The sequence below is a fragment of the Pelodiscus sinensis genome, chromosome 8, assembly GCF_049634645.1.
Source record: "Pelodiscus sinensis isolate JC-2024 chromosome 8, ASM4963464v1, whole genome shotgun sequence".
Lineage (NCBI taxonomy): Eukaryota > Metazoa > Chordata > Testudines > Trionychidae > Pelodiscus > Pelodiscus sinensis.
Window position 1 is genome coordinate 9,497,036 of NC_134718.1, and position 17,915 is coordinate 9,514,950.

At 41.6% G+C, this 17,915-nt stretch overlaps 1 long non-coding RNA gene across 1 annotated transcript in view; it reads left to right on the forward strand.

Annotated features, from left to right (window-relative positions):
- Positions 1-437: 437 nt before the first annotated feature.
- LOC142830365 (uncharacterized) overlaps positions 438-17,915 on the forward strand; it is a 32,779-nt gene continuing 15,301 nt past the window's right edge. Inside the window, exons 1-2 of the long non-coding RNA XR_012905548.1 lie at positions 438-14,977; positions 17,263-17,497. This is a non-coding gene — a long non-coding RNA (uncharacterized LOC142830365). The remainder of the gene's footprint in view (positions 14,978-17,262; positions 17,498-17,915) is intronic.

Here is a 17,915-nt window from a genome sequence, read left to right on the forward strand (position 1 = left end):
AGTGGGGTGGACTTTGTGGTGTGAGAATGGTGATCTCATTATCTTTAACACCCTTAGCTTCAAGTGTTACTTGGGGTCTCCGCTATATCCAGCCCTCTTATAAGATCCACCCATTGTGTTGAGCACTCTGGCCCACTTCTGTAGTAAATTCTGAGGGTGACTCTATGTGAGGTAGGATTTCTGTTCATTTGTTTGCCATTAACTTTTTCTAGGGGCCTCTTATTGGGAGCCTGAGAAGGAACTTGAACGCTTTTCAGGCAAGTATGCTCTGAAGTAACCTGTCTGGTCTAGCCATGCAAATGGGTGGTGATGCGACATGTGAGAGAACAGGACAGTCACTCTGAAGGGAAAGGGCTGAGAATGGAGCAGCGCTGACAACAACCTTCAGGGCCGATTATGCCATTGATGCACTGGCCTGAGGTGTCACACAAGAGCTCTAGGAGGCCTGGTGCTTCAGGGAATCGAAACGCCTTCCAGAATATTCCGGCACACAGGGGAAGTGCACACACTGCTTAGGAGAGTAGAACATGCTCTCTCCTGTGTGGCCAGCCTGCTTGCTGGTAGATGCGAAAGGAGTGGTGGGGCAAGTCCACATCAACCCTTTGGGTTAGCTAACACCTCCACGACTGTACATGGGTAAATCTGACCTCTTACAAATGCTGAAAACACTTGGAAGAACAGAAGAGAAATGTTTTGAGAGGTAAATGGGCTGAACCTTGTGTACTGCAGTTGCATTTTCCTTTCTTCTTGCTGGCTGTTTGGCTTTCCAAAACCATCTGTCTGGTTCCTAGCTAAGCTGCCAATTTGCAAAGTCCATGTGTTAGTCAGTTCCAGCTCAAACATGGCCAATTGAAATGGGCAAAGAGGGCCCCAGAATAAAATTACACAGTGTTTCACTGTCTCAAAGGGGTAGCCGTGTTGGCCTCTATGCTGAAAAGTCCACATCTTTTTAATCTCTCTTCATATGGGACCCATTCCAAACCCCTCATCATTTTTGTTGCCCTTTTCTGAACCTTTTCCAATGCCAATATATCTTTTTTTGAGATGTGGAAATAAGAGCTAACTATGTGGACTAAGTCTGGCTTCCCAACCACATCTGTGTGTAACTTCAGGAAAATTCAAAGTTCTCAAGCTGCCTTGGGCAATGGGGAATATTAAAGACTGTTCATAATATCAAGTAAACCTGATGAGAAAATGTCATAATCATGCCAACCCAAGTTTGATCTTAAAGAAATGACATACATTTGTTCAAAATGAATGGAGCAAGTTTGCACTCTCTTTCCTTTTCAACTAATGAAACTCATCCGGGGGAATGCAGTCTTATGAATTAGCAGACCGATCTTCTACCCTTAAACTATGTATTTTGATCCAAATGTTAATTCTTCCAAGACTTGGCAATACCCCAGTACATTGGGTAGTTATATGCCAAATTATTCCACCGTGATGGAAAAAAAGAGCAGAAATGTTAAGGAATTCATGTGTATCTGAGTTTTGCACATCAGTCTTCTAAGGCAGCACATAACAAAGGTCAGTGATAGCCTGGTGCTGTGTTTTGTGTAGTGCATCATTCTGTGGGAAAATGTGCCCAAGTTCCTTCTAAAACATTGTTTTTAAGTATGGTTACTACTGAATACATTTCTAAATGACAAGTTTTATTTGTCTGCATTGTGATATGTTTAGGGGAAACTCAGGCTGACAGTTAGAGGAGGCAGGAAGAGGGAGCCACAACAAGTTCCACCCAAACATAAAATGTCATCTCTTCCCTAGCTAGGATCCAGAAGCATCCTGATGAAAAAAAGAGCAGACATTTAAAAGTTTCTGACATGTGTCACAGACACAGACACTGAGCCACTGCCCCTGATGTAGCTCGATATGACAGCATCCCAGCCATTGGAGCTGGCTGCGGGACATGCAAAGTTTGGTGTGTGTCGCATTTAATACTTGTCATGGCACATCTAGAGAATAAAAAAGACAAATGGACATGGGCAGTAGTAATAGTTCAGAAAACTCAAAATAATGTTTCCGAGTCTAATTGATAGCATAAAGCTGTGCTAACACAAACCAGCTACCAAATATAGGTAGACAGAAGGTCAGCAGACTTTTATGCATGTGTCTTGGGGAAATTTTTTTTTTAAATCTGTCAAGCTGTTCTCTAAAGTTGACCTAAATGCATGAACTCTATATGCAGGAATATGATCATGCCAGAGATATTCTTTAATAGTCAAAATCACAGAGCTTGCTTCTCAGCTGGGTGTTAATCAAGATAGCTCCGTTGATGCCACTGATTTACACCCATTGAAGATCAGGCCAATACTGATGATTCTTGTACCATTAATCAGATGCTCTGTTGATGTTACAATGTCTGGATATTTTACAATCTGAGGTTCTGGCCGTGTTTCAAAAAGACCTGATTGTAATGTTGAGGTGCAGTCAACATTCTGTAACAATCATGTCATTTGTAAATATCATGCCAGCATTTTGTTTTGAAACCTTGCGGCTTTTAATGGGTATCCAACACACTTTTGATCCAATTTTTTGATCCAATGTTTGATTGCTTAGAATGGCCCATGATTTGCATCAAAGATCACCTGATTCAAGATCTTTAGAGAGAACTTATAGTTAATAGCAATGAGCTTGTCACTGATTACAGATAATGAATGTGTGATCTGTGCCTAACTTCCAATTTAATATAAGGGACGCTCTTTTTTAATTAAACGAATAGAGAAGGGAATACAATGGATTCAATTTTGGTATATTCCAAATACAATCAGACTGTGATAATGTCAGTCCTCTGGCAAATTGCATTTAAAAATATCCTTCCTATAAAAATGTCACAGGTACCTACAGGCTATGAGACTGCTTTCCACTTAAATGTTTTGGCAACCAAGGCATGGTGATAAATGAAGCACAAGCTTAACTGTATTTCCTTCTGTACATTAAAACATGTAGATAAGAGAGTTACAGGGTTACAAACACTGTGGTGCTGGAATATAAGATTTCATGATGGAATATGTGGAAAACACATCATTTTCAACAAAGTTTTGTTTATAGGACTGGCAAATACATTCGTTACCTCTTGTCTACCCCCTGATTTGTGTGCGGTGCTGCAGGGGGAAGGGAGGACAAGGTTGTTTTGGTTTTGTCCTCTAATAATTATGGCTTTCTTCTAAAAGTGTAAGTTGTCTTTTCACCAAATTTGCTAAAAAAAAAAAAAATCTAATATCCATCCTCTGAGAGAGTGCAGGTTGGGAAGAGGGATTAGACTGCATTATAGGCTGGCAGCAAAACTGACTGAATATACATGAGAAAGGCCTCCATTACATAACTCATTTGTTTTGTTTTGAAACTCAGAACTCAGCCAAGCTTCAGCAGAAGACTCCCAAACTTTTCCATCAAACTATGGCTAAAAGCTTTAAGTGAACTTAGGTCAGTTTAGGCTGTCATATATAAGACCTTGAGAAAACAGGTGAAGCCCAATGCTTTGGACTGAAGGGTTTTTTGGGGGTGGTGATAGGGTGTCGGAAACCAGACATTAACTTGAGGTTCCAATGAAAGAAGCCTTTGTGTTTGGAGAAAAAGTTCTTCTGGCTAAAGGCCTGTGAAGCTCAGTAGTTTGAGTCCACTGGCCAGTTATACAAACTGGTTTTTCACTTTGGAAAATGAAAATATCATGTGAAATTCTGAAAACTAACCACGAAACATCTTGGGCGGACCCGCTGACTTTCATTAAGTGAAGTGCTAAATCACAGCTCATTGACTTCAAGTCAGAAGGAATGCCCCTGAAGTGAATCCAGCGGCTGAATGAGTAACACAGCTGGTTGAAATCATATTTTGTTTGAAACTTTTTTTGAAATTAAAACATTCTCTCTTTTGGAAAGTGGAAATTTTTATGGAAAGCTTCCATTTTGGGGAAAATGTCCTGTTTTTCATCAAAACCAGACAGGTCAGTGTATGACAAATTTGAAATTTTGGTTTTCACTTTTGTCCCCCTCCCTTTATTTTTTTTCTTGATCATTTTGTCCATTTTTGCCACAGAATACACCAGAATTAATTATGCCCCCTTTTCAGTTTTTTTTCAGTTTTCCTTTTGTCAGTTTAACTTTTCAAAAGACGTTTAGAAAAGTTACAAAGGGTGACAAAAGGAAAAATGAAAACCAGAGCAAATGGAAAAGTATAAAGGAAAAATAACAAAAACTAAGGCCAATCATTCATTCTATTGCATGGCCACGGGCAAGGAGGAGAACTGTCGTGGCAGGGGATTTACAAGGTCATTTGCCTGTGGGTTGAAGACCCTGAGAATGAGACAGCTCTGATTACTAGGGGAACCCCACCTCAGAGGAATCAGGATTGAAATATAAAAGGTGGCAGGAAGCTGGGGAGGTGGTCTGAGAGGTAGTTGGCACTATCAGAGGCAGGAAGCCTGAGATTAAGCTACACAAGTTCAGGACACCAGACTATACAGAGATGAAACTGTTGAAAAATTTGTGTGTATATTTGTTTTGAGACTTTTGAGTTCTGTTTCTGACATTCTCTGTTGCCTGTCCACTGAAGGATGAAGGATTTTCAGCAGAGAAAGCAACTGGAAACAAGAGTGAGTTTGTGAAGAAGTAAGTGGCGGCCCTCGTCTTTTACAAGGGGGAAAATATCGAATGTATGAAATATTGAAATTTTGAAGTGAAAAACTTGAAAAATAACCAATATTGTTCCATTTTGGAACATTTGGAGCATTTCCATTTATTGCAAAACCGTTTTGATGATTTTTCAAACAATCAAGTAAGTAAATTGAAATGTACATTGGAATTGTGTTTTCAAAATGAACCTTTTCTCTAATGTTAGAGGGCCACAAAGGAACACTTTTAATTATTCATGTAATTCTGTAATGACCATATGTTAGGGCATATGTACAAGAGGGCAGAGTTAAGGTTATTATGAGAAAACTATCTCCTTTTCCTAAATTTATTGTGAATAAAATGTTGACCTTAATATTTAGAGGTGGAGAACTGGATATTATTCCCTTGTTAATATATAATAAATAAAGTTCACATAAGAAAAACTAGATTAATCTAAGGAGAGAACCATTTTACTTGTGTTACTCTGTTGAGAATTCAGATACTTACTGTGGTCCTAACTGAACCTATATGCTTGATCTTCAGCAACAGCTGTACATTATTTCTGTGATACAAATTCTGGACTTCTATTCTCCCATAGATTTTCAGGGCATCTATATAAGTAATTCCCATTCACCTTAATGGGAATTGCCCTTGACTGTATAATAAATCATAGGTGCAACATGGAAAGATTTGTCAAAAGTCCTCTAGAGTATGGTATTGTTTTAAAGAATTTTTCTGTTTTAATCACTTTCATAGCATTATCTTTGGGGTATAAAATGCCTGACTGAACTAGTTTGTAGCATTATACATTAATTCTGCAATTATCATCATTAAGTGTAATTAAATGTACATAGGATTATTGTACCTAATAGAAAAAAGTCAAAATGGCACAATCCGCTTTCATATCATAATTATTGACCCGTTTGTAGGATATGCAAAGTACAATGTAGCCCAATATTCTTAATTTGACAGTATTGCATTTGCACATTGAACAAGAAAGGTACAGATTACATGGGAGGTACTTGCTTTTTATTATTAATAGTGGTGGTGCTTTTTTTTTCAGCTGAAAAGTATTTAGGGGATTGAAAATAAACCAATCAGTTTGCCAAGGTCAAGTTGACTGGGGCTTTCCAGAGTGAGTCACTTGGAATGACTAACTTTTCTGATGAATCATCTTTTATATCTAGGCTATGGTGGGTTTTTTTAATCAAAGTATTTAATTGGAAGGGTCAGGAATTAGAGATGCTGAATATAATAGTAATACAGACTCAAGTGGGAAGTAATACTATAGTACTAATAAATCATCATCTTAGTATATTGTAGTAGGTCCAGAGGGTTCTATTATACTAGGTAGACAGAATAGAACAGATAGACAGAAGGGGGTGGGGGAGGGAGGCGATGTACCACTGTATTGTACAGTAATAGTTCATAACTCTGTGAGCTGGATTTTCTAGCTGAGTGGTGCTGCCCCTGTTATTGACATTGGGAAGCATCATTCTTTGAATTGATTTTATTAAAAAATCAAGGTCTGGGCTAGTTGATTGGGACTGCTTCTGGAATAAGTCAATAATTTCAGTAAAGTTGGCAGAATCTGGCCCTTGGTGATCTGGCCCTGCATTTTTCAGGGTTGCGCCCTTTCCTGTAGTATTTTTCGCGGACACAACCTCAGACAGTGCCCTGGTACCAAGCCTGTCTCTGCTATGAGAAGCACTGTTCTACAGCATGCCTAGAGAAAGCCCTGCAACTCCTGAAATGCATCCACCACAGTGGTGGAAGAATGGCAGCCAATAGCGGAAGGAGAAATTTTGACCCAGAGCTCTAGGGAAACCTCCTTGTTATTGGCGATGGAAGGTCCCATGCCATCATCTACAAGTCAGGAAAAGGTCTTGTCTGAAAGAGCAACATCCTGCTGCTGCTTGGGGGTAATAAAAAGAGGGAATCCTCTCTAGTGCTGTTGCCCTGGACCTTCCTGAAAGTCACGTCCAGGGCCATCCTTTCCCAGGAATCGAATAGACAGCAGTGTGGGGCACCTGGAAATTTGGGTCTTGATGTACACCCACCTTCCTCTTCCTAAACCTGTTCTGTGGCTGTTTCCTCAGGAGAGGATCTAGTTAACTTAAATGAGGCACCCGTTTAATAGTACTACATAAGGCCCCATAAATTCTAATGATGGCCTTGGTCACCTCCTGTCATCTCATCAGTGTGGAGCAGGCTGCAGAAGGGTCATTCCTACCATTCCTTGTGGATTTACGCACCTGCACTAGTTCCCAACTTTGATTTTCCCATGGGGTTGACAATGTTATGAGACACATTTTTTTTAGTTGTGCTCACTCCAAAATAACAATTCCTATAGGGTGGGAAGGGAGGACGTGCAAAACTTACTTGTGGAAGGGCAAACGATCGATTGTGGTGCTAACTCTCCTTCCCACATGCTCTCACAGAGACTGGTCACTTTTTTCATATAATAAAGGATGAAATGGTTAAATACATCACAGTTTTGCCAATAATAGGTGTTGGTGTATAAGTCTAACTGGCAGTCAGACTGCCCAAGCTATTGATTTTACTGTCTAATGGCTGAAAGAGATGTTATCTTGATTAATTAGAAGTCAAAAACAAATGCATCTTGTTTCTAATAGATCTCCTGGCATTTGCTTTCTTTTTTCCCCCTCACTGATGGTGTTGTACATGTACCTCTATGATGTTATAAACTGAAAAGCTATCAAGGTCAGCAGTAGACAAGCCCTAGTGACTTTATTTCAACTGTCAATGAGTTCTTAAAACACACACAACATTTTGCTGATAGAAGAAATATAATTTAAGGCATATACTAACCACTTGAACCTTAACACATGAAGACTACTATATGTGTAACTTAAGCTCACTATAGGTAACTCCTTTTTATTCTAATATTGGCCAATAATGCTAAAATTGCCATTTGTTTTTTCTTTCCCTGGATGTGTTTTGATGTGAATGAACGAGAACCATATTTTTCTCTTTTGAATTTATTATTCAGCTGGTAAATTATAATTGGTGTGTATTGCTCACTAAAACCCATTGTGAATTAGTTTCAAATGAATGCTTCAATAAAATATGACACAGACATGAATATAATTTAATCCGATCCAGGAAGCTGAAGAATATTCAAATATTAAACTACACAATATTTTTAAATTAAAAAATAAAAAAATCTTTAGGCAGTGGTAAACAACAACCCTTACAGGGTGGGAGAACATCTTCTCATTATATGTTTGCACAATAGGTTCTCTATCCAGACTATAGATTATAACACAAATAATTCATCGTTCTTATCATCATATATTGTAGTGGGGCCAGAGGTCTCGACCAGGTATGGGTCCAATTATGTTAGGCAATAAACATGTGCATAGTAAATGATATCTCTTGCCCCAATGCTTAAAGAGTGATCCAAATCTCACTGACATCAAAGGAAGCATTTCCACTGACATTACAGGGAGTTTGATCCAGCTCTCAATGAACACTGTGTACCTTTAAGGACATTATTTTATTTAATATTTTGGACTAAAGTGTGAAAAAGTCTTCAGTTTGGCCCCTGTTGTTGTACATGTTTAGGCTTTTGTATGTACCTTTCCAGTAATGACACCCGAATAAGGCCATGTCTTCACTACAGGGAAGATTGATGCTGCCACAATCAATCTTTTGGCATTTGATTTAGCAGGTTTAGTAAAGACCTGCTAAATTGAACTCAGAGGCCATCCCCTGTCGGCACCAGATCTCTTGCTCATGTTTGATCCCATTGGCCTCCTACTGTGGAGGCCATGGAGACCAAACAGAAACTTGAATTAAGGTACATAAACTCCAACTACATAATTAACATAGCTAGAGTTGTGAATCTTAATTCGATCTTCCTGTTCAGAGTAGACCTGGTCTAAGCACTTGATAGAACTTACACATGCAAACCCCATTTCTACAGTCGGAACTGCTATAGATTTATAATATCTTGTGCAAAAAATAAGCACTTACCCAGTGCTAAATATGATTCCAAAGTGCTGAGCAAACATAAATCAATCTTCCCACCATTTATATCACATTTTAAATTTTTTGAGAGAATCCTTGAGAATTCGCCAGCTTTAGAGTGAAGTCCTATTCACTTCAGCTACACAAGTGGGCCTCTTGCCTTCAGTGTGTTACTCTTGTGAGCAGGATCTCAAGTTAATTTATACACTGTTTTGGGGTAATTGAATCCATCTGATCACTACAGGAACAAAATATTGTATGAATTAAAATGGCAATCCTTTTGCTGTGCACTTACTGATGTGAGTTGATTAGAACCATCTTCACACATTTGAATGTGAAGTTGCAGAAGAGATCACTTTAGTTTTAACTGGTCTGATGTTAACACACACACACACACACACACACACACACACACACACACACACACACACAGATACTCTCCTATTTGCACTGTGTCTGTGATGGCATATAATGTGGCTTTCTAGCAAAACACAAAGCACCGCTTTTGTCACTTTTTCTTCTGCATTATCTCATTGCTTATCTGATTTATTTTTTGTCCTTAATTTCTCACAGTATTTTAGCATACAGTTAATTTGAAATCTTAGTCCTCCCCTTTCAGTTCTTGACTTTCTACATCAAAGAAGAATATCTGAAGAAAGCTGGCCTCTAGTGTGGCATAATGTATAGGTATAGAGTGGTTTAAGTAGCCAATTTGTAAAACATCAGACTTAACTTATGGTCTGTTTTTTTACATGGACTTTACTTAGAAAAAGTGTAATGAGCACAAAACTTTGATTCAGTTATTCCCCCCCTATTCCTTGGTAGCTAGATCTCTCAATAAAGGAAAACCTGCTCAGTGAAATCAGTTCAAATCTCTGAGGGGGAGGGGGGAAGAGAGAACTCTACTAAAACAGGACAGGACATAAATCAAGACTACTCGATGGTTTCTTAATTGGCATCTTTGGCATCACTGATGCAAAGTCTTATTATTCTATTAAATAAAATGAGATGTGACTCCAGCAACCACTAAATCGATTGTCACCTCCTACTGTGTGTGCCTCTTGTGAAATACTGAGAACCATTTCTTTGTATTTCACTTTGAGTCACAAATCAGTTTACATGTAGGCTATGTCTAGACTGCAAGCCTCTTTCGAAAGAGGCTCTTTCGAAAGTATCTTTCGAAAGAGCCTCTTTCGAAAGAGCGCGTCTAGACTACACGCGGAACTTTCGAAAAAGCGGCTTGCTTTTTCGAAAGAAAGCACCCAGCGAGTCTGGATGCTCTCTTTCGAGGAAGCCCTATTTACATTCAAGAACGCCTTCTTTCGAAAGAGGAACTTTCGAAAGAAGGCGTTCTTCCTCGTAGAATTAGGTTTACCGCCATCGAAAGAAAAGCCGCGTTCTTTCGATTTAATTTCAAAAGAACGCGGCTTGAGTCTGGACGCAGGTGAAGTTTTTTCGAAAAAAGGCTACTTTTTTCGAAAAAACCCCTGAGTCTGGACACAGCCGTAGTGCTGTTGATGGGTGTGGGTAGAGAACAGGATTGGGTAGTCATAAAGTACAGTCCTTTCCTGCTGCTCTACCACTCTGCTGCAACTTTTACTGGAAGGACCTTTCTGTAGACTGGGGGGATAGTTCAACCCATTAGCTTCCTGGGACTACCTGCATGAGGGCCTATCAGTGCCATCAGTGTGGTGGTAGTTGTGTGATGTGAGATCCTGTTCAGTAGCAAATGGACTGATGTCAACTGAGTCATTTTTCATAGACCATACATCTTCAACAAATGTGCATAGAATCATAGCAGGGACTGCAGGTGTGCTGCAGACCCTGCCTAAGTGCATAGTGTGTTACGTCTAAATCATCCAAGTCATTTGGCTATGCACCTCCTTCTGAAGACCTCCAGTGCAGAAGTTTCCACAACCTTCCTAGGCAGTCTGCTTCTTTGTCCTAATGTTCTGACTTCTCATTCTTAGAAAATTTAATCTAAACCGGTGATGCTCTTGGCCTATCCCCTAGGCCGCTCGAGAACCCACCTCATCTCCGTACTTTCCTGGCATCCCTTATCCTGCTTTCCCAGTGCTAGAGCCTTCTCCAGCTCTTCAGCAGCCTGGGTTGGCTGTTCAGATGCTCCAAGACTGGGGTGAGAGGGAGACAAGACCCTAATCTTAACCCTTGCCTCTTGTCCTTCGTTATTACCTTCTTGCCCTCTATTGGAATTGCTGACTCTGTAGCCAGATACTCAGAGAAGTTTTGTACCTTTTAGAGGTGGGACATGGAATTACAGAGAAAAATAATAGACCCTGTCACATTTGAATGAGTGTGTTGCAATTATTATTTGTATTGCAGTAACATCTGGGCCTCATTGTGGTAAGTTGTCTCTCAAAGGAGACCTATCTGAGCACTGTTTGTGCCGCAAGAGAAAATAAAAGCTATAAAATATCGATGGGGGAAGTTAAATAAAATCTCTCTCTTCTAAGCCCTGGCGTTGCTGTTGGTGTCCTGGCCATGCTGTTAAGGAAGACTCAACTAATTCAGTCAGGTTTACTCTGTCTGACACCACTTTGAGTGACAGGCATGGCTCAGTGCACATCCACTGAAAACTAGCAGGGAATGACATACAGTTTGATAACATAAGATGCTTAAGTTTTTTGGCTCAAGTGAGATGTTCAGAGCTAATAGCCCTGTGAGCAGAGTTTTAGCTGTGATCTGTACCTTGAGATATTGGCTATGTCTGGCTCAGGAAAAAGGGGAAAGAATGAAAGCTTATTTCTAGAAAGGTTTCCGATGAGCAGCATTTGTCATTGAGGGGGAGATGGGTATAATTAGCTTGTCAGTCTAGTTTGGGCTGAGCTGGCTTTCTGTGGTAAGAAAGATGGACTAACTGCCAGAGGAGCTGACAGGCAGTCGATAATGCAGCAATTAATGTCATAAATAATTCTGGAACCAATTATATCAAAATGGACTCTGTGCTTTAAAAAGGAAGAGAATTCCCTTATTCTTCCTGCTAACAGCAAGAAACCGCTTTCATTTTTCTCTGTAATTACTTTTCATTGTATATAGCAATAAAGTCGGGGGTTTCTGTTCATATTTAAAACTTGTCTTCCCTGCCTTCCTCTCCCTCCATCCTCTTTATTCTATAGAATAAGGTTATTCTGCTAGAGCCTCACCGGGGTTGAAGGTAGCAGCTTTGAGCATGGCGGTGGCATGATAACTCCTGCTGCACCTAAATGATTAAGAGTCAAGCTTTCTCAAATGTCATAGGCAGTGACAGCAGAGAGCGCCAAACAATGGCATTTGGAAATTAAGACATTTGTGAAATAAATTGATTTGTCTTATTATTTTAAAGGTTGCTCTGACTTTGCTTACATGGAACGTATTGATTTCCTCTCCCTGCCTCCCACCGCCCTTCTTGTACTGTTACAATCACAGAATCCTAGCCAAACTACTCCCTTTACACTGCAAACACATTTCAGCACAGCCCATGTGAGTTAATGGGCATTTTGTAACCCTTATAAAAGACAGTGGCTTAGAAGGCATTCTCTAGAGTGACTGTCTCCATGGGACATTCTGTGTGTACTGCAGGACATGGGTAGCTAATGCCAAAGCTATGATACCTGTAATGGCAAAACTGCGCGCGGTACTGCTGTTGCTAATGGCCTTTTCTGCAGCCTCATCAGCTGTTTCTGCTGTTTAGAACATAAAAAATGGACTGTGGAAGAAGCAAATTACTGTAGCATTAATTCACAGCTTTATTCAGAGCCTGACAAACGTTTCCAATTTTTCATCCGTGGTGGCATTTTCCTCCTGGGAGCTTGGGGAAAACAGTTCATGGAAGTTCCCATGGTTTTAAAACCAGAAACATCTGCTGGTGTCACATGCAGTTTGCTGGCCCATTTCAGCAGTACAGAAATCCTGCAGCTGATCAGCTCGCCTCTTAGCAGTAGGTGTCACAACTGTGCATGGTAATTATGGCAGAGAGTTTTGGAGGATGTAGAATAATTAGCCCGGCTAACAAATGCATAAACACTGACGTTAACCATATTTTAAACCAGAAATATACCTGCTGGGTCTGTGCATTGTTGCAAGCCACAACGAGAGAGACATAACCAGTCTAATCAAGCTTTCGAAGAACAAAGGACTTTCTGATGCTGGATATGCAGCTCAGGGCTTTCTCTGTGATGGGACAATCTATAAAAACAAAAGCATGGATTTGGAATTCAGAGTTTGCTTCCATTCCAAGCAGTGGTGCCAGGTCCTTCATGACCTATGGAAATTCACTTGCGATAGCTGTTCTGTTTTCCTCTCTGAGAAAGGGGTAGGACACTCTCCCCTGTCAAGGTTGATGTGCACAATAATGTTTGAAAGTGCTTTGAGATCCCTAGAAGGAAGGCAAAGTCTGACACATTAGTAGGATTTGGAAGAATTGGTGTATCCATCCCCTGTCTCAATAATGAATCTATTCTCTCTCCACTACACAGTTCTCTGAGGCCTGACTGCAAGGCACTGTGTTTACTAATTATTATTATTATTATTATTATGTTGTTTTATTAAATTAATAACACAATTGAATGTATAGGTTATCTAATTTAAATTCAGTCATGGAGACAAAATTAACTCACCATTGCAGTTCTTTGAAATCGTCACAGATGGTAGGGACAGGACTCTGGCAGAGGATTCTTAGGCCAACTTGACAGCATCACCTGTAACATTTTCTTCACTCATTCCTAGAATCAAAACAGAATGTAGAGCAGCAAGGACCTCAAGAGAGTTCCTCTAGTCCTGCCCCTTTTTGCTGGGTCCCTTCATTGTTGGTGCCTTTTTCAGCGCCCAGACCTTATTGTCCAAATACAAATACCTGGTAATGTTGGCTGGACTTACCCTTTTTACCTTTTTTTCAGATTATATTAGATATCTAGTGTCATTTCTTGCATTCATTTGCCTGCAAAACTCCTACTGTAAGTTCTCGGTCCTGATCAAGTGCATTTTGTGAATTATAGGTAAGCCAGACGGTTTAATAAGAAATGGTTGGCATTAAAAATCTTCAGTTTACACTAGTTAGCACCACCTGGAGTGAGGCGTGCCCCTTCTCCCCAGCCCTTAGCACTGCCTGAAGTGTGCCGTGTGGTTCTCTGGTGGAGATGGAAAGGGCCTGGGTCTCCACCTGCTGCTGTGCCCCTTCTGTTGGTGGGCCTGTGTGTGGTGACCTGCTAGTATTGAGAAATTCCCTGGATTGCATTTCACAGGACAGTCCTTACCCAAATGCAGAATACACAGCATTGGGTGGGGCCTAGGGGTAGGGGGTGGGGCCTGGGGACCCCAGGGTTGTGGGTTTGATTCCCTGCCCACCCTGACATTGTTCCTGCACCCAGAACCAGTTGCTGGCTATTGAGGGCACCACTGGTGCTGAAGAATCTAAAATCACACCTCTAAAAAATCATCATATTTCTCCTCCTCCCCCCACGCTTGGGCATTGGTTTAATAGTACTGTGTAGAGCCCCATATACCCTAAGGGTGGCCCTGCATTTCAGGGCACCTATGAAACTGGAGATGCATATATGATCAGTGAACTGGCCTTTTAGGGCTGGAGGAGGTAGTTTGAGAGGCCAGTTACCTCCCTGCATGTGTCCGGGGAAAGTGGATGAAGACAAAAAAAAAAAAAATGGAAGCAGACACTAGGAGAAAGGAAGTCAGTCCTATGGGATGCTGCATGTGAAGGAGCAGGGGGAGTTACAGCAGAATCTAGACCATATTTCTTCAAGGCACTAGGACAGGAGCCTTTTACGGGGGGAGGGGAGCAGGAGCAAGACTCTCTGCAGGCTGCTGCACACAGGTGTTTGGGATTATGAGACCCAGCTGAGGAGGATCAAGAGAGTAATTTGTTGAGTGGGTTTGTGACCAAAAGGAGGGTCTAAGCCCAGGCCAGGGAGAGAGCTCTAGAAGGTGCTGCTGAGAGGGAGAACTGAGCTGGGAAACTGCCTCAGGCCGTAGGGCTATGAAGCAAACCTGAGGGAAGAGTTGACAGGGCAGGGAGACCGGGACTGGAAGCACAGTCCCAAGGAGGTGGACTGTGACCCTAAACTTGGAGGGCTGAGTGCACAGGCTGGGAAGGCAACAATCTTAAAGCCACAGTGCTCAAAAGGGAGACTCTGAACCTGAGATCTGAGCAGAAAGGGTTTTTTGGGGGAGCTGACTCATAATTAATTAGACTGCAGGAGAGGAGGGGTATGTTTTCAATGACTTAGCCTGGGACTGCATTATTCCCTGAAGGGAAACTGAGGCAAGGGACTGCAGTGATATGCCACGCTACAGAGAGATGTTCTCAGAGGCTTCATACCCATTTACAGACAGGACTTCACAGGCACGAAGAGAAGATTGAGGTAAATATTAAAAGAAATATTTTATAGCTCGCTCTTAAATTGTTGAACTGCAAGATGAAAACTGAAATAACCATGGAACTGTTTAACGGCACCTTCATCCTCCAGAGCCCATTTTCCCTTTAAACCTAGTCCAGTTCCCATTAAAGTTAATGGTGCTCTCTGACTCTTATGGGAACGAGATCAGGCTCCTGGTCTGTTATAGCAATTCTTGCCTATGTTTACTTAGGCCAGAATTTGCAAAAGAGCTCAGCATACATGCCTGGGGCCCAGTTTCCTTTTTTTTAGGCTCCTAAATAAATAGCCAGATTTTTTGGGGAGGGAAACCGCAACATGTTGAACTCTTTTGAAAATCAGACTCTTAGCTCTCAGTGTTTAGAGGAGAGGGAAGCACTTTCAAATATCTGCCCCCACCCAATTGAGTGCTAAAGTTGAGAAATTCTGGACCATAGCAAGCAAGATCTCAGGGAAGATCTTTTCATGAGTCTGTTTTTGGATGGGGATGTTATGAGTGCTGCTTTAAGATAAATAGTAAATAACAATGAAATGAACAAGCAACACAGTAGCATAAGAGAATCCCATCGTGATTTTTTCTCTAGCACTTTTGTTATTGAGATTATTGGGTTTTTCTCTACTGCAGTGTCTCCTGCAATCAGACTGACATGCATTTAGTTTCATAGAAGCTGTCACATGTTATGGATTCAGTCAATAGTGCTTAAAAGGAGTGCTTAAAATTCCGCTTTGTTCTTGATACCTTTCCCTTTGCTTGCTTTCCTGCCAATTGTGCACCTCTTACATTGGTTATCGAAATAACTCTGATACTCTCTAAGCAGCCTCAAGAAAATAGCAAAATAGCAAAAGATAAGTAGATCCTAGTACATGTGTGTATATCACAGAGTGATCAGATGTAATGCTCTGCCTTTAGATGAAGGGAGGGGCCCTTTGTTGAAGAGTAAAAAGGAGAGGAGCAGCTTTGTGGGAATGTATGTTGATCTGCACTAAGATTTAAAGGGCTGGTCTGGTCTCTGCATATCTAGGGGTTATTGTGTGCTTAAGTAGCTTGTCATAGTACAAATAAAGGTCTCTGCCCAGCTGTTAGTGAAGCCAATAGCAAAATTCCTATTGGCTTCAGTTATATAGGATCAGACCTAAAGAGAAGAACTTGTATCCCCTAGCATTGCAATTTAATTCTCATTGGGTGATTAAGGAATTGCTACAGTCACCCACATTGGTCCTCACACAATGTTGCCCGCTCTCATGAAGCTCACAACATTTGATGCTTTTCCTAAAGCTCCTGGAGTCATAATTAATGTATAAGAAAATCTCTATGTTCATTTTTAAAAAATTGCTAGCTCTCTCAGGACTGCAGGGAAGCTTGAAAACATGCCCCCCTTCCGAATGCATCAACCCTTGAGGGTGAATAAATAGAACCCCACCTTTATTATGTTTTAAAATAACTCATGATTTTTGTGGAGACAAACTCGGGAATTTTAAACACACTGAGGTGGTATTGCTGAGTCCACCCGGAGGAAGAATGGTGTTCGGTTGGTTGGAGTGGGCCTTGTCTCCACTCAAAGGTTGGGAGTTCGAGAGCTTGATCTTGCAAAGAACTGCTCAGCACTCTGTCATATTGAGCCACCACTTAAGTGCTTTTCATATTGGGGGGCCAGAACACTCTGTACCTTCCTGGATTAAGCCCCGAATGAAGAGGATTCATACCATCCAATGATATGCTAAGAATGATATATAATGGCTAGGTCATAGGCAGCTGGGCCAGTAGTGTCCACTAGGCAGGAGTTGAAGGCAGGAGCTGAAACTAATTAGCAAGCTGAGTCAAGGGATGGGCACCAAACAGTGTTGCTGAGCTGCCCTGCACAGCTTTACAGGTGATTAATCAGCTCCACCCAGTCAGTCATCTCCATGCATGGAGCCCTGAGCCTCTGGGCGAAGCTGACTCATCACCTGTGAAGCTGTGCTGCCACGCAGCTTAGAGGGGGCACTGGGACCAAGGTTGAGCTGGGCTGGGGTTGAAGGCAAGAAGTCGTGACTGGTTATCAAACCGAGTCAAGAGACAGGTACCCAGGTCAACTAGGGCTTGGTACCCAGGTCAACTAGGGCTTGGATCACAGGTAAGAATCAGGAGCAAGATGGGGAGAAAGATGAGAGCTATATCAGGCTGGAGTCTGCATTGTCGCTCAAGATTGCCCGAGGGAGCTATTTCCTGGTTTAAATAGATGGTGTGGACCAATTAGGCAGTCATAGAGTTCTGTCGCTCTGGCCTTTTTCAGATGGTACTTCCTGTGATGCCTAACCCTTTGGTAATTGTTGGCTGCTGGTTCACCAGACTGGTGGTGAAGAGGGGGCATCAAGTTGACTGTGTGACATCTCCCCTGCCGACTCCGAATTCTAAACCTGTGGACTCTAACGTTACAGAAGAGTGATGTTTAGGACTCTGCCTCTTCACTAGAAAATTGGAACTGTTGATAGTACCATGCTCACTGGCTTGATCACAGGAGACAAAAGGTGGTGTGTCTGTGCATGGTAGTGTGTGTAGTGTGTGTGTGGGGGGGAGGGGTTTCCCAGCTCAAGGAGACCTATTTGCACTTGTCCATGGATGAAGCTGCAGCAGTGTGAGCTGAGGGAAGGGTGAGCTCCCCTAAATATGTGCTTAGGATCTCCAATAAGCATGTGTCAGGGGAGGCGGGGAGTAGCCTGTCCTGCAGTTTACTCTGCTGTGGTGTATGTTCTATTTTTAGCATGCTAACTCAAGGAGAGCTAGTAAGAGAATGTCTCCCTGACCTGGAAAAGGCATCCCCAGCTCCAACAGCGATTGCATACTCTTCCTTTCAATGGACATGCAATAAAGTCATTAAAAGAATTAGGGCAACATTGGAAGGCAATGGCACTATCGCCTCCCTGTTTCTCTTGAGAAATGAGAGGC